General features: G+C 36.9%; 2 pseudogenes; one reads left to right on the top strand and one right to left on the bottom strand.

Annotated features, from left to right (window-relative positions):
* The first annotated feature begins 2,520 nt into the window (after positions 1 to 2,520).
* On the top strand, positions 2,521 to 11,789 carry LOC148079179 (O-acyltransferase like protein-like; annotated as a pseudogene).
* Positions 11,790 to 13,539: 1,750 nt separating this feature from the next.
* On the bottom strand, positions 13,540 to 18,440 carry LOC148079178 (O-acyltransferase like protein-like; annotated as a pseudogene).
* Positions 18,441 to 23,102: the final 4,662 nt, after the last annotated feature.

Raw genomic sequence — 23,102 nt, 5'->3', positions numbered from 1 at the left:
CCCTCAGCACTTGTTCCCCTCAAGGCTGTGTCCTGAGCCCCCTACCATTCACTTTAATGACCTTTGATTGCGTTGCCAGGTATGATTCCAACCATATCAGATGATACAACAGTGGTGGGTCTCATTCATCAGGGATGATAACGACCAAGAATACAGAGAGAAAGTGAAGCAGCTGGTGGAGTGGTGCAGGGAAAACAGCCTGATCCTGAATGTTGACAAAACAAAGGAAATCATTGTTGACTTCAGGAAGATCCAGCCTAGCCATGCCCCTCTTCTCATCGACGACACAGCCGTGGAGGTGGTCAGAAGCACCAAGTTCCTGGGGATGAAAATCTCGGACGACCTCACCTGGTCTGCAAACACCACATCACTGGGGAAGCGGGCTCAGAAGCGTCTGTACTCGAGTTGTGAGATGAGATGTTATGTTGAAGTTCACTTCCAAAACAAATGCTGCGTTGATTGTATATTGTTGTTTTATTCCAGCCATAGTTTAAAATTGTGTTTAACTTATCTTTAGTAAGGTTTTCATGGTGAGGTTTTAAATTTGTTGTTACAACAAACGGTTTCTTATTTATTTAAAAACTGCTTCTTGCACCTATTTTAGTAGACACAGTAGACAGTATTTATTTCTAAATCTTTGCACTTTATAACTTGTCTTAGCCAGTAATGCAAACGAAATTTCGTTCTTCGAATATCGAAAATGAGAATAAAGGATGTCTAAGTCTAAGTTCGGGAGGATGGCTTTCTTGCACAATGGGAAAATTGTCAATAAAACGGTTTGATTTTTTAATTAATTTAATTTCATTGTTAAACACTTTAAAGGGCGAGACTTCCAGGATTGATGACATGCAGTAACAAAAATCATTGCTTAACTAATCACAGCAGAGTGGGTGTAGTTGTCGTAAACAAGAGTTAATCTCCAGAAAAACAAAGTGTTTTCAGTGGGTGGGGCTTATGATCATTCTCTACAAACAGACACACACTGATGATACAATAGAGGTCCAATATATATTTGAAAGAGACTCAAATCAACAAATTTGTCATGTTTTTCACATGGTTTTATATGCTTATTCTATGATTCCTGTTGACGCTGGCAGGTCCCTGCAGACAAGGATGATTTAGTCCCAACTTCTTTCCTTTGAAAAGGAGGATCTCTTCTCAGAAGAACTCACCAGAGTATCGTGTCTCCGACAAGGTTGGCTTCCTCCCCTGTATTCTGTGACTTCTTGGATGCTAATGTTACTTGGCCTGTGGACTGTTCCTGACATTTTAGAGCTTTAATTTATGATTTTTTGTTTAAGTTGGATTTTATGTTTTTTGACTTGATCATTAAAGTATATTTGAACTTTCCTCCATGGACTTATTTTTGTGGCAACATTAGTTGGATAAAAAAAAGAATATTCAATGTATTGTAGCGTTTGCAAAGAGAGAGACAGTGTGTGAGAACTTTACCAACTTTATTTATGATGCTGAACAGGCTGCTATGGGCCACAGCCAACGCTAAAAAACAATGAACACACATCACATTTGTCCATCTTCTTCCTCACGAACCAAAACTTGCGATGCCTTGACGGGCTTCAGTAATATCCAAACTTAAACCTATAACTCTGAAAAACACTCCAAAACACTCAGTTACAATATATTAATAAATAAAGTTAATTTACAGAAGTCTCTGACATGTACACATTGGCAATTTAAAAAGTCTAAAACATTTATTTTATTTTATTTATTTTCTTTTTTCTTTTTAATTTATTTATTTTTCTCTTATATTTCTACTCTTGTCTACTTTATTCGGTACTGTGTATTCTTGTTTCTTGTTATTTTAATTTTCTTTGTTTCCTTTGCTTTAATAACCTGGTTTTCTTTTGTACTCGTTTGCACTTTGTTATAAAAACTGTATAAATAAAATATATATAAAAAAAAAAAAGTCTAAAACAAGGAACTGATAAATGATTCAATTGATTGCTATTGGGATTGAACTCTTGGAAAATGTTGTTTATGTTTGTCCATTTATTATACGTGTTTAATGAAATATCTTGTGGAGAGAAATGAATATTTCTTGTTCACTGTTCTCTTCTGGCATGAAGTGTAATTTATAATCAGAGCTGACGGATACAAAAATATAAATAAATTATACTTATTAGTTATACTGTATTAAGTTGATAGTAAGAAACAGACAACAGGTATGATTGTTATAAGTAAAGGGTAAATATGGTCCTAATAAATGTGAAGAAGCATGACAGTGAGAGGACTTTTTTCATGGATTAGGATGGATGAGTATTCAGGATCTAGTGTTCTTTTACTGGTACAGTTCACGCTAACTGGTGTAAATCAATAACATGATGAGATACAAAATGGATTAATAATTTGGTTTCATGTGGTTATATAAAAAGCTTCACACTGAAATATCTTCTATAAAGAGTTCTTACGATGGCTGTGACTGGTCCATTGCTGCTGCTCACATTTGTGACTTTATGCTCTGCACTGAAGGATTTCCAAGAGCATAACATTTCTGACAAATGCATGAGAGACACAACCTCATTCCTCTGGGAACTGAACCAGGAAAACCCAAAAGAATACAGTGTTGTCAGTAAGTTCACTGCAAAAAGTCCTCAGAAACTATTTGACAGGTTGCTTGTTTTAATAAGAATATTTCAAATGTAATTTTATGTTCAAACAAAGATGGAACTACGACAGGTATAGATGATTGTTAGGTGTTTTAGTCATTATTTTTACTCATTATTTAACAAACGTGCTGCCATAAAAAGTCAGATAGCTTGTTTCACCAAATAGTGTTCTCTGTTTCCATATGCAAACACAACAAGTTTGTTTAAGGTATTTCAAAGTTAAAACTTCTCATGATAAACAACTTTATCAATCTGTGCTTTTTACGTCCATACATATATATTTTCCTAACAGAGAATAAAGTACTTCAAATAATATTAATAGTTTGACATTGAGTGAGCTTCAGCTTCTGCCATGTTCCAAGCTAATTAAAAACCTTCTGATAAGAAATTTCTGTTGCCCAACATGGCCTGTCGAATGTTTTTTTAATTCTATTTTTATACAAAGTCTTTTCCTTCTTAATTAGTGTATGATTCATACGGCAAGATCGGGAGCATGATGCAGGAATGCCGCTCTGTCCAAACAACTTCTTTCTCAGGACAATTCTGCAAAGTCTTTTTGAACCAGGTAATTGTACAATTAACTTGATTGCTGTTGTGTTTTCCGTTGCTGTTTATCAGTTTGTTTCAGAATACAGTGACTACATTATTTCATATTTTAAAATACATTTATTTTGTATTGATACATACAAAAGACATTTTAATCAAAGTTGTTCTTTTGCAGGGAACTGTTTTCTATTTTGTGGGGATTTGTGTTCCAGACTCTTGCAAAGAGAAGGAGGTGCATCAAATGGTGCATGGGGGTAAGATCTTATTGAATTCACCTTTTCTGACATGATAACAACATACGCAGGTATAAAAATTAACCTCACATAAGATCGAAGCAGTCCATTAAAAAATGCCAACTCTGAAGTCCATCTGCACCTAAACGACACCTAATGACAGCAACGCACAGCTGCTGGACAGAGAAGATTGAAAGAAGCCATCTATACTAGGCTAGAAAACCCTTCCGTCAACATAGATTGGGCTTAAGGCATAACCTTTCAGCTACTTACAATGCAGTTCTTAGCTCTCTCCCTAGAAAAGTTCCCAAGGAACAACGAGTATCATGTGATGGTCACACTTTGCTAGACAATGATGGTCAACAACCCTCTCATTAAACTAATGGGTTTCAGTAAATACACTGTTCTAAACCCCTCGCTGTTGCTCTCTGCTCCCCCCTCTAGGTAGATACTGGCTCCTAAACCCCAGCTTAGTTGAAATCGAAAAAGAGAGGCGAAAGGTCTTTCCAAACAAACTTTACACAGTCCAGTTGAGTCACCTTTGAACCTCTTGGATGAAGTAGGGTTGCGACCAAACATAAACAGCAGCCAAGGGAGTAACTTTACCTCCCACTAGTAGCTGACTGTCAATTGCGTAAAAATAAATTAAAAAAAAAATTCTTACATGTTTTCACTGAAGTTACATTAGTGGGTAACTCTTATGCTTTGAGACTTTTTTTTCATTAAAGTTTACTCAAAAAATAACACTGAAAGTCAGTGAAAATGAGTGTTACAATGTTCTGCATCTGGAAGAACTTCAACCATGTTCCGGGTAATGTGTGACGACCACAGGATCGACTGTATTAGTTTGATAGTCACAGGATAATTTGTTTTATTGACCAACGGCCAAGCATTATCAACAATATTTCAGACTCAGAACATTTTATTGATCGTTTACAATGGGCAGTTCCGTGTAGGCGAAGTTTCGGTTATGGTTCCCGAAGTTACATGATTTCTAGACAATCAGACACCAATACAGATATTTTCCACTCCCAATGTTCCGCATCTGGTTGAACTTCAACCATGTTCCTGTAAGGTGGTGGACATTGTGACCGAAAGCACTATATTCCCTACCTCGATTGGCCTGTTGGCCTTCTCTGGGGTTGGGGTGAGATGCATCCCCAAGTGGATGAGTTTAAGTACCCTGGTGTATTTACATGAGTAAGGGAAGAACGGACCGTGAGATCATCTGCACTTATTTGGATTCTACACCAATCCATGGTGGTAAAGAAAGAGCTAAGCCAAAAGGCAAAGGTCTCTGTATACCGGTCAATCTACGTCCCTACCCTCACTTATGGTCACGGACCATGGGTATTGAGCAAAAGAACAAGATCACAGGGGCCCGTGTAGGGTGGCTGGGATCTCTTTTAGAGAAGCAAGGTCATCCAGGAGAGGTGCAGAGTAGAACCACTTCTGCTAAGTGGGGAGTCAGTTCAGGTGGTTTGAGCATCTGATTAGGATAACTCTAGGACGTCTCCCTGGTGAGGTGTTCAGGAAATTTCCCAACGTTAGGAGACCAAGGTATACCCAGGAAATGCTGGAGAGATTATGTCTCTCAGCTGGTCTGGGAACAACCTGGGAATAGATGGAAGATGTAGACGGGGTTGAGAAAAGTCTTTTGCTAACATTGCTAACTCCTGCCTATATATGAGATGAAATGGGTGAGGTGTTACGACATCACTACAAGTAGGTGCATGTTACACAAGAGCATTTTACATGAAGGTGATCACACTATTTTTTCATTTGAAGGAATGATGACATTTGGAGAGGTCTCTCTTATTCCTACTTTACCATCAATTCTGGTCAATGATTCCAAACAGAGTGTGGTGAGGACGCAATGTTTGTCCAAAGTAGTAAATCCAGGGACATCTGGAATCACATGTCTGTAAGTAAAGCCATTTATCTGATATCACCTCAAACTTCTTGTTTCAGTAATGGCCTTATACTCATGTTCTCCCACAGGGTCCTTTGCTTAATTACAGTAGTAATCCCTCTTGCGGCTACACTGACCACTGCAGTAAAAGACTTCCAAGAGAGCAGAAAGTATGCACCAACTGTAGAACCTACCTCAGTGATCATGAGTCCAACCAATGGAGACAACAATTTGTCAAATTGTGAAAAAAATGCAGATAGTCTCCAAGATTGCGGTAATTTGGCGAGAGCTAACGTTCACATTTATATGAAAGTGTTCTTATTGAGATGTATGTTTTAATTTAGTGTGTTTGGCTTCTTTGCAGATCACATCAAGACGAAGCAAAGTTGTTTAGGACGTTGTTTGCAGCAGTTTCTTAAGGCCTTCTCTCTACAGACAACCACCAAGGTACTCTTCAGCAGGCCTCCCTCGGTGAAAGGGGTCTACAATTCATTGACAGGCATCAGAGCACTCAGCATGCTAGCGGTCATTTTTACACATTCATTGAATTATCAGGGACTATTACTCTAAGTGTGGATATTTTCCTACTATTTGGGTGAGTCACCACTCAACTATATGCCTGTCATTGACACATAAAACACATAGCCTCCACGTTTTCATTGTGACGAAAATATAATCTGGTAAATTGTATGTAGTAACACAAGATTGATTTTGTATTTTTACACCAAATGTTAAATTATCTCTGATACAATCAGAGGTTTGGAGGAGAGAATTCAGAGAAGTTCAAAATATCTTGTTTGTTCATGTATCTCCTATGTTGAAATTATTGTGTTTCAGGGGTATGTTAAGTGCCAAAACTCTCCTGAACTCAATCCAGAGGAACGATGACACCATGAGTGTAGGTCTTGAGGCAGATTACTATTTCAAGAGGATTATAAAGTTGAGTCAGAAAGTCTTTACTTGCTTTGACATTTCAGCCACAATTTTACATGTTTTTTTCAGGATACAACCCCTCCACATGTGATTTTATTTGGTGTCAGTGTCACATCTGTGATCAACAAGGGGCCTTACTCGTGGCTAAATGAACATTTTATAAATTGTGAGGAATACTGGTGGACTAACCTGCTGCTGATTAATAATCTCTTCACAGTGCCTTTACCTGTAAGTGAACCCAGTCAAACCATTTAAAGATGCTATATTTGTCTACTTATCTAATCACTGATCTGCTCCACAAAGTGTCTTCCTTGGACGTGATACCTCTCTCTTGACATGCAGTGCTTCGCCACAACCCCTCTTCTGATTCTTGTGTTTACTTCTTATATATATATATATATGAATAATAATTAAAAATAATATTCTTTTTTTTTTTTTTCTACCTTTTATCAAACATTTTAACCTCTCAACTCTAATTTTAAAAATGTATTTTACAGAAGCAAAGGTATTTTTGTGGCTTTAGTCGTAGCACTGCTGCTGATGACCATTTTGACTAGTTCCATATTAACGGCACTTCTGCACCTACCGGTGTCTTTGACAGCAACTTGGTAAGATGAGTTTTCTTTATTAGGCTATCTTTGAATGTACAGCAACTAATACTACAAATTAGACCAGTCGTACTTTAGCACAGCATGTATGATTTGATCTGATGACTTCTCTAATTCAGGCTTTCACCAGACTACGCAAATCTATACTATGCGAAACCTTACTCCAGATATGGAACATTTTTAATTGGTTTCTTGTTTGGAATGTACCTGAAAGAGAGGAAGGAAGAACTTTTGAAGAAAAAGGTAGGGCATCATTGAAAAACCTATTTTTCATTGTGAATACATTTGTTACATTTCACCCTTAAATCACACATTAATTACGTTCTTTGTCCTTTTAAAGTGGCAAGTTGCTCTTGGATGGACGTGTTCCTTGCTGGCCATGGCTCTAGTGATTGGATTTTACTATGCTCTTGAAGATGCCCCAGACCATCCATCAGCACCCCATGCCATTTACCAGGGACTACACAGACTGGTCTGGGTGACTGCTGTAAGCTGGATCATATTAGCCTGTGAGGAAGGCTATGGAGGTGCTTCTCATTTATCTCAAACCTATTGAATAACAAATCACAAATTGTTGTGATTCTTTAATCTAACAATAGTTTGTATAGAACATGGTTCTTTTCTCTCTCTCTCTCTCCCTCTCTCTCTCTCTCTCTTTCTCTCTCTCTCTCTCTCTATATATATATATATATGAAACAAATGACTTTAAAAATTAAATAGCTATAAGATCTAGATTTAGTGTTGAAATGCTGTCTTTTTTCCAGGGTACATCATGAACTTCCTGTCACTGAACTTGTGGGTTCCTATTTCAAACCTTAGCTTTGCCTGTTACCTTGTACATCCCATTATTGTGTTCATATACCTATCCCTGCAGGAAACTCCAATCCACTTCTCAGGCATCAACTTAGTAAGTAATTAAATATTCATGTCTATATTTCATTATATTTTGATTTATTTTCATGAAAAATTGCTGTATTTGCTGTGGCTAATTGGAAAAGAACAATTTCAATCAATAAAGTTCTACCTACTTACCTACATCCGAGGCTCCATCAAGCTCAGATTGCAAAAGCGCAATTGATAACCGTAATAAGCATTTTCCTATGAATATAATCTCTTGATAAAGTACAGTTCTTTGCACTAGGTGTCTCTTATTTTATTTTTCAACATTGTTTTTGAGCATTTCTATGATGCAGATAGCAACGAGGGCTACATTGCCTGGAAGCTAAAAACACACAGCGACAACTCAGCAGCGGCAGTAGCGGTGGAGTTCGGAGAAGGAGCTCTCAAACTTCAGACAGCAGTGGACTAGAGTTGGAGAGGGAAGTAACTGAAGAGCCACAGCTGGAAAGAGGCCAATGCTGCTAGGCCATATCTCTAATAAAACACAGCACAGACAAAGAACAGATCTTCATAAAAATGAGAGCAACATTAAAACACAGACAAAAGTTGATCCATGATCTTTTGTGATGCAGCAGCACAGTGCTTTCAGTTGTCCCAAGGTACATTGACACAAAAGGCATTGTAAGGTGACCTGAATTGTAAAATTGTTGAATGTTATTTTGTAAAGATGAAAATGGTTACTTCCTTCCATTGCAACCATCATCAAGTACAGCTGAATTTGCTTATTTTCCTTTAGGTTCTACAAGACTTTAAACCAGGGGTCTCAAACTCAATTTGCCTGGGGGCCACTGGATGCAGAGTCTGGGTGAGGCTGGGCCGCAAGAAAATATTTCTTAAAAACAATCTTTTTAAATGTCTTTATTTTTATTTTCAACACAAAATAAAATCAAAATATAAATGAACAAAATGAGAATTAAGTAAATAAATAAATGCTTTCTTGAAGAAATCTTGTTGCCTCAGTAGACTGGTTTTAAAATTTGCAACCCGGTTCACTCTCTCATATCCCTGGTATTCTGCATAATCCTCAGCATGTCTAGTTGTATAATCAAGTTTCAAATTGTATACCTTGTGCACCGCAACTTTCTCTGTGCAAATAAGACACGTCGGGGTGCCCCCGTGCTCAAAAAATAAATATTGCATCTCCCACTTTTCCTGGAATCGTCTTTGCTCATCACTAACCTTGCTCTTCACTGCAGGCTTTGAAAAAGACATGTTTGGGGTTGTGGAATATATTTGTATTTAGCCGACGCACGGAGAATACTCTTATTTCTGCAATGTGTGTCGTTCCGCTTTTCCTCCCTACAGCAACACGGCGCTCGCCGTGGAGTTTACAGTTACGGTAGCACAATTAGCCCCGAACGGGCGAACATCACGACTATCGTGTTACACGTCCGTTTCGCCCAGCGACTCTCTGTCGGAGCATCAGCGCTGGGGTCCAGTGCACCATTTTTGTATTGTTACCGGACCGCTCGTCTCCCCGGCCCGGACCGTTTACAGCGGCGCCTGGGGAGGGAGCAGGGGAGAGACACAGTGACAGAGAGAGTGAGAGAGAGAGAGAGAGAGCGAGCAGGCGGGCGAGCGAGGGAGGGAGGGAGTGAGTAAGTAAGTAAGTAAGTAAGTAATTCTTATTTGTATAGCGCTTTTCTAGACCAGGATCACAAAGCGCTTAAACAATCAAAACAATATTCAATAAAGTATATACTTTAAAGGTCAAGATAAAACTGATAACACAACAGGAGTTCTAGAAAATCAAGGAAAAGCCTGAACAAATAGAAACGTCTTAAGATGTTTCTTAAAGGAGTCAGTAGACTCCATCAAGCGCAAAGAGAGAGGAATATTGTTCCAAAGCTTAGGAGCAACAGCCTGAAAAGATTTCTCTCCTCTGGTCCTGAGCCGTGTGCGTGGAACCATAAGTAGATTCTGATCCACAGACCTCAGAGCCCGAGCTGGGGTGTAAGGCTGGATCAGATCAGTGATGTAAGGAGGAGCCTGACCATGAATAGCTCTGAAAGTAAGAACCAGAATTTTAAAGTTGATCCTGAAATAAACTGGAAGCCAGTGAAGAGTTTTAAGGATCGGAGAAATGTGAGTTCTTCTACTTGAGCAGGTCAGAATTCTCGCTGCAGAGTTCTGAATCAACTGCAGACGAGACAGTACATTTGCCCCATCCGTTTAACTGGAGTTTCCTCCTTTCTCTGTTGATTGTTTTTATTTATTATCTCAATTCTTTTAACTGTTTTAGGTTTTGATGATTTATTTTAGCGTATTCTCTATGTTAAATACAGCTCAAATATTTCACAACAATTATTTCGCACGCATTTCCAATACATTCAATCACAAACTATGCACGTCTAGTTTGCCTATGAAATAAGAAGTTGTAAGTTTCTAATTTCCACTGAACAGTAATGACTTTGTAGTTTTTGTTCTAAAAAGATTTTGTACAGACTAAGCACTTTTTAGTTTGCCTATGAAATAAGAAGTTATAAGTTTTAAATTTCAACTTAATAGTAATTACTTTTGAGTTTTCTTCCTGAAAAGATTTTTTTTTTTTTTTTTACAAACTAAGCACGTCTAGTTTGCCTATGAAATAAGAAGTTATAAGTTTAAAATTTCCACTGAACAGTAATAACTTTTTGGTTTTCGTCCTAAAAAGATTTGTTTTACAAACTAAGCACGTCTAGTTTGCCTATAAAATAAGAAGGTATAAGTTTCGAATTTCCACTAAACAGGAATTACTTTTTAGTTTTCGTCATAAAAAGAGTTTTCACAAACTAAGCGTGTCTAGTTTGCCTATGAAATAAGAAGTTATAAGTTTCGAATTTCCACTGAACAGTAATTACTTTTAATTTTCGTCCTAAATTTTTTTTTTTTTACAAATTAAGCACGTCTAGTTTGCCTATGAAATAAGAAGTTATAAGTTACAAAATTTCCACTCAACAGTAATTACTTACTAGAAGTAAAAAGTTTCTGTCTGACCTGTTCGCTCTTGTTCTGTCTCCTGGGTCCGGATGTCATTTGCGTCCTCCTGGAGAATGGCCCAGAGAAACTGGCCACAGGGAAAAGTGGATTTATCGGAACCCTGGCTGGTCCCCGCCGTGAACAGTCTTCAGTTTCTCCCGATCACCCTCCAGAAGATAACGTTGACATCCACCTCGAAGGACCAAGTTTATGTCAGAGATTTTCTCCCGGACGATCGGAATGAGTAAAGAGACAATTGTTAGAATAACAAACAGAGTCAAAATCCAGATTTTACCAACAGCAAGGAGTGGGGGGCGCTTCTCATGGCTCATCCCAAACCACTGATGTTCCTCTCTCCTTGTTGGCTTTTTATTCGAAAGCTCCAAGGATGAAACACTTGAATACAAATAGTTTGTTCATTTGTTGCTGGACGCAGCCAGCAAAAAACAGTTTTCTGTATGAGTCAGTGAGCGTGGCATAACAGCCTGCACGGGCAGACCACCTTGCATATCTTGTTGAGGTCACTGTATCTTAATGCACAAACTGTCATTTCTCGAGAAACGAAACTCTAACAGGGCACACTCCTTCTAGCTCTTTGTGATCCGCAGCAAGCATGACTACATTTTTATTGTGATAATAAAAGCAACATAAATTCTTTAACATTGTTCTTAAGTGGAGCGAGAGTCACCAGATGTGGTAGCATGACAACATACTGAATAAAGTAAATTTCAGTCAGCAAATATCTGGAACTAAGAATATATTTAAGAGGGTTTACTTAATCCATTGTCAATATGTATAAACACATTTTCATAATTGTTGTCTTTTATGAATAGCAATAGATGTAAACACCTTTTTATAATATAAATAGCAATTAACATAAATTAATTTACATCTTAGTTTAAAAAATGTATTCATTCTTTTTTTTCTGGTGATGTGAAGTGATTCTCAAACTGTGCTAACAGATTTCTGCCTGACTTATATAAAAAAAATGTTGTCCAGCATAGTTATACTTTTGATTGATATCTTGCAGGCGGGTCGCAGCCTTCAGGAGCACTCTGGACCAGCCCAGCAGAGGCAGCCCTACGGTCCTGGCAGTTGGCATGACCATGATCCATGCCATCCCTGCATGGCTAACTCTTCCTTGTTAGCCTTTGATGAACTTTTCAAGACACAATATGCGTGTGGCATCTCCTACGACCAGGAGGAGATGCCATATTCTATGATGACTTTGAAGTGGCAAATCCACTTGGATATAGACATGGTATCCATAAGATTGGAAGTATATACTTTATTTTACAAAATCTGTCTCCAAAGATAAACTCAGCACTTATGAATAGTAATCTTTTGGCTCTTTTTCATACAGAGGACATAAAGAAGTATGGATTTAATGCCATCTTAGAACCCCTTGTACAAGATATGACTACTAGTACTTGAGTTTATGGGAGTTGAAGTTCCTTACTCTGATGAAGCAGTTTATGGAACAATAGCACAGGTGACTGGAGACAATTTGGGATTGCACTCGCTACTTGGGTATGTAGAATCATTCAATTCAAAATAGTTTTGCCGCTTTTTTCTGGTAGACAAACAAACCTCACAGACAATTTTCAGTGATGATGATCCAAGAATAACACTCTGCAATAAAGTACTGCATGGTCAGCATTGCAATGACTTGAAAGCAGATCCTACACTGCCCTCAACATTCGGATTGAAGCAAACATGTTTACTCAATGATTCACAGTACTTTGATGTTTCTGATAACTATGCTGTAGACATTATGCATGACATATTGGAAGGAGTTGGGCAGTTAGAGCTTAAGTTGCTTTTTGGTTACCAATCAGACAACAAAAGCATATCCAAGACAGATATTTGTAAAAGGATATATTCATATAATGATGGCTTTGTTAAGAGAAGAAATCGACCAACCAGAGTTAACTCGGAGCAGACTGGAAATGAAATTGGTCTCAATGCCATTTAAACATTTTGCTTGATCCCGAATGTGCCTTTGATATTTGGAGATGTTGTACAAGAAGGAAATGCACATTGGAGACTTTTGCCGCTTCTACTGCAAATCATGAACATCATATTTTCTCCCGTTGCTAATGATGGTATGACAGTACGTCTAAAGCAGGGGTGGGCAATACGTCGATAGCGGTCGATCGTGACGCTGTTGCGAGTAGATCGCGTGATTTAATAAAATATGATAGAAAGAAAATAGTAAAGAGAGCTCAGATTGGCTGCTGTGCATGTCAATCAAATGGTTATTGCGCCGATTGGTTGACAATTTGATTAACATGTGCAGCAGCCAATCAGAGCTCCTGCCTCATCCAATGAACGCACATCAAAGTTCATATGAATCGAGAATAAAAAGAGCAAAATATGCGATAGTCATTTTACGATTTTATAATTCAGAAAAAATGATATAGAATTATAAGCTTGTTTTTTTTAAATAATATATCGAACAAAATAATGCGCGTTTGATCGCTTCAGGTTCTTCTCTACGAGAGTCACAGAAACATCACGTCAGTTCCAACAAAGTGAAGCTGCAAGTTCCAATGAAAGCGCAACAAATGCTGGTTTTCCTTTTGTGATCGCGGTCCTTAAAATACACTTATATTAATACACCATCACATGATGACTATTTGTAAATTACCTTTATCTCACAAATATAATACAGGAGAAGGTTTTAGTTTATTCATTGTTTGATGGAGAGCCAGTGGAGGATGGGGGTGATTGGATGGGTTCTTGGGTCTTGTGGGCGGCCGCGTTCTCTACCAATTGAAATCATGGAGAGACTTTTTAGGGTGACCATAGTAGAGGGAGTTTTAATCAACTGCTTTTCTCCACTTGAGAAGAACAAAAGGTTTCTCCACCAGCACAGTCAAAACATAGGCCAGGACAACGGAGAGCACGACGTGACCAAAGTACAAATACATCTAGAGGAGGACAGAAAACACTATTGTTAATACACATTTTCATTTGTTATGCTTTCTAAAAAAAAGTACGTACAACATTGAATTCTAAATAGTGGATTGGAGTTTCTTGTAGAAAAAAAAATATTATCATGATGAAGGGATGAATAAGGTAGCAGGCATAGCACAGGTTTGAAATGGGTACCCAGAACTTCAGTGAAAGGAAGCTCCTGATTAAACTTAGAAACACAATAAAGTATTACTTACACATTTATACTCAACAACAATCAAATTAACTTCAAAATAAAGGTTGCATTTGACAATTTCTCTTTATCAAAGCCTCATTGTTAAGGCGCAACTAATGTCAAAACCTAACTCTCCTGAATCATGTTTCAATTGTTGCAATCGTTCTCCCCAAGATGCAGTAAGTCCCTCATCAAGACCATGTTTTCAACTTATTACTTTATAAAGTCGCTTTGAAATTTCGGCGAATGAGAGGTTACGAGATCGGAGTCCATTATAGTGTAATAATGGCTTCACTCCTCCAGCCAGCTGTAATCACGCTCTGGTTTGTTGATACAACTTCGAGTTTACTGAATTGAAGATAAATGATATGCAACAGTTCACTAACATTGATTTAAATCTGGTGTGATCACTCAGTTGAATGTATGCTGTGTTCAGACATATTAGGTCATGGGACTGTGTGCAATGTCCGGCTAATGAAGCTTCATGAAACACTGTCCTACTCTTTAGGTCTCAGTAGGTCCTGATGAATTATAAATTATCTGTCCTTATTGAAACCAAAATGATTTTGACTGAAGACTCTAGTTGACAGTAGTAAGCAAGGCAGGTTCCAGCCAAACTCCCTTTTATATACCTCCACAGCCTTCCTCACAGGCTAATATGACCCAGGTGACAGCCATCGCCCAGAATGTTCTATGTACACCAATGAAAATGTCATAGATTACTGGTGGATGCTCTGGGACATGTGTGAAGATAGAGTGCAGTCCGCCCATCAACACCAGCACTGACAACGAGCATATTCATCCAAGGGCCACCTGCCACTACAGTAAGAAAAAAAATAATTTACAGAGATTAAGATTGGGTTACACAAGAAGAACATCTCCAATCGCTTACCTTTTTATTTAAAAGCTTTTCCTTTCTTATTTTCAGGTACATTCCAAACATGATTCCAATTAAAAATGGCCCATATCTGGAATAAGGTTTGATATAGTACAATCCAGCAAAATCCTCCTTTGAACTGTAATCACATAAATGTGTACATCTATTACATGTGATTTTATGTTATGTGATATTGAAAAACATAATATGAAAGACTCACTGTTTATAAACCACAGTCGTTACAGTACCAGTCACAATCCCCATCATCAGCAGGGCAACACAGAAAAAATAAAACACAACTTTTTTCCTGACAAAGAAAATGACATTATCAGGGAAAAATATAATTATAAAAGACTGTTGAGTAAAATATATATATATATAAAGAAACAAACAAACATACTTTCTGTAGGCAAGGATCAGTAGAGGGGTTGTGGCAAAGCATTGCATGTCAAGGGAGATGTACCATGTCCAAGGAAGACACTTGGAAGGAGAAGCGGTGACAAAGGTGAACATACACTTTAGAATGATACCAAAGTAAAAAGATGTCATAAAAAATCATTGGTGGATGGGTTTTGATAAACTGACTTACAGGTAAACGGTGTCGGAATAGATTGTTAATCATCAACAGGTTTGTCCACCATGAATCACATTTCAAGTTAATTTCACGCAATATCAGGCCATAAGGTCCCTCATTGAAGACAGAAAAGACGCCAACATGCAGTAAAATAACAAACATATGGAGGGGCTGTATCCTGTAAAGACATTAAAGTAGAAGTAAGTAAAGACCTTTCACATCACTTCACCATTAATTTATATGTTTAGTTTTTGTTCCTAATCTTTAAATCTAACCTTCTGATCCTCTTGAAGAAGTAATCTGCCACAAGACCTACACTCATGGTGTCATCGTTTCTCTCGATTGAGCTCAGGAGACTTCTGGCACTTAACAAACCCCTGAAATAAAAAAAACCATGTTATAATGACACTCAGCTTTTTCAAACAAATATATTCATATAGTTAGATGGTGCCTCACCCCAAAAGCAAAAAAGTGTCCACAGCCAAGGTAAACTCACCCAGGGTTATATTCATAAATGCAAGAAATGCCTTGCTGTTATCTGTGGTTAAAACATCTTAATTTACTTAAATGTAATTCCAATTACTTTCATTATTTATGAGATTGTAGTCATACCAATTAAGTCAATGGGTATGTTGGTCCGATTATGTCCATAGATGATCAATAACATACTAAGTGCTCGGATGCCGTTCAATGATGTGTAGTTATTCTTGACGGGGGAGCTGAAGATTCCCTTAGTTGTTGTCTGTAGAGAGAAGGCCTGAAGAAACTGCTGCAAACAATGTCGTGCAAAGCTCTGCTGCTTTTGCTTGTGGTCTGTAAAACATGTGCAATTATTTTAAATGTAAAATTCAGAGACCTTTGGACATCTATGGATGAAATAAAGAAAAAAAAACATTTTGGAACAATAAGGAAAGAAGTCACACAAACTTTACTATGAAAATCAGCTAAAACACAAGATTCACTAAAAATTGGAGGCCACATAAGAAAAAAAAAGTTCAGACTGCTTTACCACCAGATGCCACTTCCCACTTTTGGCATTTGTTTCAAAGACAGGCGTTGATGTGAATGCCAAGCATCATTTCACTATCAAGGCACATGCTGTAACAGAAGTAAACTAACTAAAAGTGACTAACAAGACAAAAAAGAACATAATAATCTGCAGTTGAATGAACAAGAAAATATCAGGCGTACACTCAAACCCAGATTCAACTTACTGTCTTCTTGCAAACTGCCAAGGATCTTTTCAGAATTTGAGGAATCATTCATGTCTAAATCTCCATGAATTTGCTCTTGATCCAAGAAGGAAGGTACCTCTGCTGACAGTTTTCTTTTCATATGTTCCTTCAGCACAGCAGTAATCAGTGTTGCAACGAGAGGAAGGGCAACCCAAACACAACAAAGGACCCTGTGAGAGAAAATATAAATGAATCATTTAACTGGTAATGATCAAGATTTAACTAGTCAGGGGGAAGACAAGACAGACAGGCACTCAAACTAACTGATGGACAGGTAAATTAAGCTGATGCAATAAGTGAAGTTTCATTATTTTTGAAGGAACCTTCTTTGTGAAAGTCTGTTTTATATGGGGACAGACAGGCTGAAAGACGAAAGTCACCTCGTTGGTGAAGGTCACGAAGGTTTGTGAATTACAATGAATATAAGATTAATATAATAATACGAGACATTTGTGTAAAACAGAACTGCTGAAAGGTATTGGTCTGGAGAGACTAACATATATATCCAAAGGAAAGAGAAAGGAATTCCAAAATCTCTGGAAACCATATATGAACATAAGAAGAAAGGAATGCACGAATAGAAAATGTATAACAACCTCGCAAATTTTGTTGTATTATACTTTTCTGTTTTTGAATAGGACTTTTTTTTTTTGTGAACATGAATTTTTATGTACATATACCGTGCAGGTGTGAGTGAGTGGACGTATGCCTGTTTTTTAGTTTAGTGTCTAATAAATGTGTTTTTGTTTTGTATTCTTTAATATGAGAAAATGACAATAAATATATATTTAAAAAATATTAATAATACGAGAATTATTTCACAAACATAATTTCTTTTTTTTGGGGCCATTTGTGTATGGTGTTTGTTTACTCACAGACAAGTTATTCCGGAAGCATCTGGATCAATAACAGACGACAAACAACTTGTCTTCACTACATCCTTTGTAGAATTGTTAACTAGAATTAATGGTAAAAGAGGAATAAGGGATACCTCTCCAAACTTGAGCCTCCCTTGAAATCAAAAAAGGGAATAAAAAACTTATTTGATTATTGACAACATGTTTGTCAACTGCATAATACATTGTTAACTTACCTTCAATCACCAGCGTGTTTACCTCTGTGTCTTTGCATGAGTCAGGAACACAAATCCCCACAAAAAACAGGAACTCTCCCTGTGGTGAAAATTTATTTTAGAAAATCCCCAAATGATAATAATTAAAACACACATTATTAGAAGAAAAAAAAAACACCACACAGAGGGAAAATAATTAAAGCACAAGGTTTTAAATGACTTTGACAAATCATGTTTAATTCAAAATGGTTGAAGCAGATTCTACTCCTTGATTTAATTTGGAACCACAGTATGATGTGTGTTATTTTGTTTATTTTGAAAGTTAAAGATATTTCACCCGAATCCTCTTTTCTCCTCTCCCTGGGGCTTCACTTTGTACCCTTGTATTTGGATTTTGGATATTGGACTTCGCATCTTGCCTGAGTATTTAAGTTGTTTTTTGGGACGGTTTTTGACTTTTCTGTTTAGTGTTCAGAACCCCTTTCCTGGTTTTTCCTTCTTCTTTTTATTCCCTTTATTGGTAGACAATTTGGTTTTGGACTCTGGTAATTATGTTTTAAGATTTGGACTCTTGTTTGTGTTTGAACTTTGTAATATTAAATTGTACTATTTACCTGTTTTGACTCTTACTCGCACTTGTGTTCTGTTACATATAGATTTTGACAGCCTTGTTTTATCTTCTGTTTTGTATAATTACCTGTTTCAGAAATACTTTGCAGTATTGTCCAGAGAAAGAAGTAGCGTGGGCAGAGCGACATTCCGACATCAAGCCAGGTTGGTTGATGTTGCCTCCTTTTACGTTGCTTCCCATCTTTCCATATGAATCATACACTGTAAAGAGGTCACATTTTTACACAAGAAGATGCAAAAGTTACTTTCACTTATTTTATTTATAAACCATGTATGTTTTTAGTCAGTATGTGTTTTGCGGATGCCACGGCTGCCAAGAGTTTGTTGATTATTTATTTCATTTTGTTGGTTTTTATTTTCTTGAATGTCTGTTTAAGTCTTTAACTGTTTTAAGTGTTTAATGTCTGTTAAGTTTTCATGTTTTGCATCGTGGGTCAGAGAGGACCACAATTTAATTTATACTGTATGTCTTAATACATGCATATTTGACAATAAAAGAACTTGACTTGACTTGACACTTTTGCCCTCTAATGCATTGTTTCTGGTTGAGTTTACGGTAATTTTAGGTAATTAAAATCTTTCACGTTGGAAGTGGCGGCGAGATTGCACCAGAGATCCGCTACTGACTGTTTTTTTGACCAATCTGATCGTTACTGACGGCATACAGTTATGAATTCTTTTTTTAAATCTTCAATTCAGAAACTGACATCTAACCCACACTCAATTCTGCTTTTCCACAATTTTCAACAGCATGAACAGTTTCTAACTGACTATACTTTGTGGATTTGATTTGATTGACTGCTCCTCAATGGATGAATAATTTTAAATATAGTCGAATCACTTACTTAATAAAAAAGAAAACATGTGATAAACTTAACTTAAATTGTGATCATTATTTGAGTTAAATTGAAAAGAAAATAATCCCAAAAGGTTGGGATAGAATGATTTTTTTTTAAAGTTTTTTAAAATGATATCATTTAAGTTATTTCAGAGTTTTTTTAATTAATTAATTTTTTTAGACAAACTCTTGTAAAAAAAACTCTTGCATGGCACTGAGGATTGAAGACATATTCTTAATTACTTTCCTATAGGTGTATCCATTGATGAGTTGAATGTATGTCTTCTGTGTATTCAACTGTTAAACATTGATAATGTCATCTCTCGTTCAGATCTTAAACATCCTGTGTTGTGTTTTACGACTGCTCCCTTCCCACAGCGGGGGTCCAGGGCTCAGGGGCTCTGGCCATCCGTGTCTTAACTTTTGCCCTTGGTGACATGGCTTAAAGGTGACTGTGAAGATAACATACTGTATGTATTGGGGGAGGAAGGATAAAGCCACGGTAACAAATGTCGTGATTTTTTAGACAAGGATGTTTCCGACTTTTGAAGTATCAAGACACAGAATTTAGGGCCCTCGAACCTGGTTGGAGATAACAGGTGTGAAGGAGGTCAGGAGATTCTTTGTTTAGATTAGTGATCAGATCAAACAACATCTGTTGTTCATTATGGAGTCAGATTTGGTTCTGGGAGTGTCTTGAGTGTCTTGGCTTTAAAAGACGAGACGATCTAAAGATTAAGTGCCACTCTCTGGGAGGACCTGGGTGAGCCAGGATGACTGACAGAGACTGGACCAAGCGCTGGAACTGTGGTATTTTTGAACAATTTGAATAATTTGCATTTCTTTGTTTAACTGTTGTATTTAAGGTCTTGTAAGGCCTACTTTGGTAATCATACTTTGTTATTAATAAATTGACTGTCTTAATTCTAAAATGTCACTCTTCCTTGGATCAAACGAATGCGCAGAACTCATTAGACAGGAAAGAGATTTGAGTTCCTTTAAATTGGTGGACCCTCGACGTGATCCAAGGAGGAAAAGACGACTCCGGTTGAGGTGACGGGGCCTGGATTCCTGGACTCAAAAATTACAAGCTGCGCAGCATAAAACGGTAAGAAGACACCACTTTATTGATTAGAAGTCTTCTTTTGAGTCCAGATCCAAGTTTCGTGGCTGAGATCAAGATAAATTTAAATTTTAAATAAGTATAGAGCAAAGTGTGTTTGATTGTTCGGAAATACCAGAGGTTGATTGTTAAATTTTGTTGTTGTTAAATATGTGTAAGGAAAAAGGTCAGATGTGCTGCTTTTGATTTGAAATTTTATAAAGTAAGAAAATAAGGGTCATTTTTGATTTAATGAATCAAGTTTTATGAACCTAAAGGGTGTCAACATAAATAACTTGTTCATTGAATGAGAAATGATCATAAGCTGTTAAAATTGATAAAGTTAAAAAATAAGGGTCGTTTTTGATTTAATAAAGCAAGTGGTACGAACCTGAGGGGGTCGACACAAACAACTTGTTCATTGAATAAGAAATGATCATAAGCTGTTAAAATTAAAAAGTTAAAAAAATAAGGGTCATTGTTGATGCAATGAGACAAGTTGTATGAACCCAACTTGTTCATTGAATTAAACATGATCATAAAATGTTAAGATTAAATCAATAAGGGTTGTGACTACTTTCACAATCATAGAAAAGCAGACACATCTGGAAGAAAAAATAAATAAAAAATAGATAAATAATAAAAATAAATAAAAATAGAAATGAAACAAATATTTTAATAAAGGCCTAGGCTTAAGACGCCTAATATTGATTGGGAATCAATGCCTTTAAGGTTTGGAACCTGCGTTCTCCTCGGGCTGGGCCCGGAGTATTGAGTTGTATCAATAACTTGAAGAACCGAAAAAGGTTGGAGGCCTTGGAACCTGATCAGCTCCTAAAGAACCCAAGGAGTTAGACTCCAAGTTCAAACTAGGTTGAGTCTTTATTAAAAAAAAAAGGTTAGGAACCTGCGTTCTCCTCTGGCTGGGGCCGGAGTATTGAGTTTTATCAATATCTAGAAGAACCAAAAGGGTTGGAGTCCTTGGTGATTAAAACCAAAAGAGCCCAGAGTGGGACTCTGAGTTTGAACTAGGTTAAGTTAAAGACGTCATTTTTTGTTTTGGTTAGTTTTGTTTTGCGTTGTATTGTGATTATAGCTTGATTTTATTGTTGTTAAGAAGTTAATTTTCTATGAAGTTGAAATTAATCTGTTGTTTGAAGTGGAATTTTGGGTGCAGCCTGCTGAGCTGAGGAAAAAACCTACAATCTTGTCCTTTTTTAGGTGAATCCCTGGACTAAAACGCAGACAGAGCGTTGATAAAACAAATTCTCTTGAACTAAAACGTATAACATCTTTAATGTTACGTTTTTCTTTTCTTTCCATATTCTCTTGAAAAAACGTAGCTTCTGTGAATGTTACGTTCTCCTTTTATATTTCCTTTGATATCAAACTTACAGCGTCTGTGAACGTTGCATTTTTCTTCTTTTACTTTCCTAACTTACAGCCGCTGTGCTGAGAAACGTTTGTGAACGTTTTCATTTATTGAGTTAAAAAGCTGCTGTGATAAAAACTGTAACAAAATGAGTGTGGAAATTGACCGGGAGAAAGAATGGTTTGACTGGGGAATGGTTCCACGGTGTGGTGAATCTGTTGGGATGCAACTTGAAAAAATATTCGAGCAAATGAGAAGTTCTGTCCCAACAGACAAGGATGCAAAGGAAGTTGAAAAAAGGGTAAAAAAGAATGTGAAAGAATGGCAGAGTACGGGATTATTTCTAGCAAATAATCACAAAAATGATGTGTTGAAAGGATGTGCAGAGAAATGTTTGAAAGAAGAAGGAGAGTGTCTCTGAGAGGAGAAATGAGGGGAAATTCCCCACAAACCCCGCAATACAGGAACACAGGAGAAACCTGGAACCACATGCAGGATCACGGCAAACATCAACGTCACTCGACCATCTGATCGACGGGAGGAAAGCAGACAACTTTCTAAAGCCAGTGACTTGACATGGAACTATTGACGACCCAAGAGACTTCTGACTTGGTAATATGAACACAAAAATACACTTATTATGAATGGTTTGGAAAACTAGGCCTTAAAATATTGTTATTGAAAATAAAAATTCCTATTAAAAATACCAAATTGATAAGAACTGAATACAATAAATTACTCGAAAGAAAATAATTAAGATTATAGCGCTAAAAATCCTATACCAATAAAAAGTAACAATAGGTAAAAAGATAAAAGCTTTTAAATAAATTAAAATAAAACATATAAAAGGAAATACTTCATATTTCCTTTGTTCCTCAACATCAGTGAAAAGACAAGAAACTAACTGTTAAAGATAAAAATGAATTTGAACATATTAAAGTAAAACCAGTTCCATTATTGAACAGGCTCATTGTTGGACAGAGTTCTGTCATGGAGTAACACATGTCTTAACAGGGGGGATGGTAAGGTCAAAAGGACACTGTGTAGCAACAGGCATCCCTCCATACTGGGAATTTTACTTTTTGTAGATCTTAGTTTAAAGCTTAAAAATACAACCCACACTGTATCATGAGGTTAAATCTAGTTGGTTTTATGGTTGTTCTGTGAATTTATGTTGCTTGACTCTATTTGGTTGGACTATGGAAGTATTTGTCTTGGCTGATAAGAGTAATGGTTACTTGTTTAAATTGTGAGCTAAAGTTAGTCCTTGTTGTAAAGTTTCGACTCTGACTGAGATTGTTCTTTGTGGCTTGTTTGTTTACTCTGGGACTGTGTCAGCTGTTTTAACATCTAGGATTGTTTAAATTAGGTATATTTTTTAGGTTTTCAAGATCATTTTATAATTCAAAGCAAGTTCTGCTCCACTGAGTGTTTTCTTGTCCATGACATGAAATTAGACTGAACCTCTAGAGGGAGGAGCTCTATCTGTGGGATTGTTCACTACTTGGGGTTAGACTCTGAGATCTGTTCC

Source organism: Callionymus lyra, chromosome 5 (assembly GCF_982586985.1).
Source record: "Callionymus lyra chromosome 5, fCalLyr1.hap1.1, whole genome shotgun sequence".
In the NCBI taxonomy this organism is placed as follows: Eukaryota; Metazoa; Chordata; class Actinopteri; order Syngnathiformes; family Callionymidae; genus Callionymus; species Callionymus lyra.
This window is presented reverse-complemented; position numbering and strand designations above follow the sequence as displayed.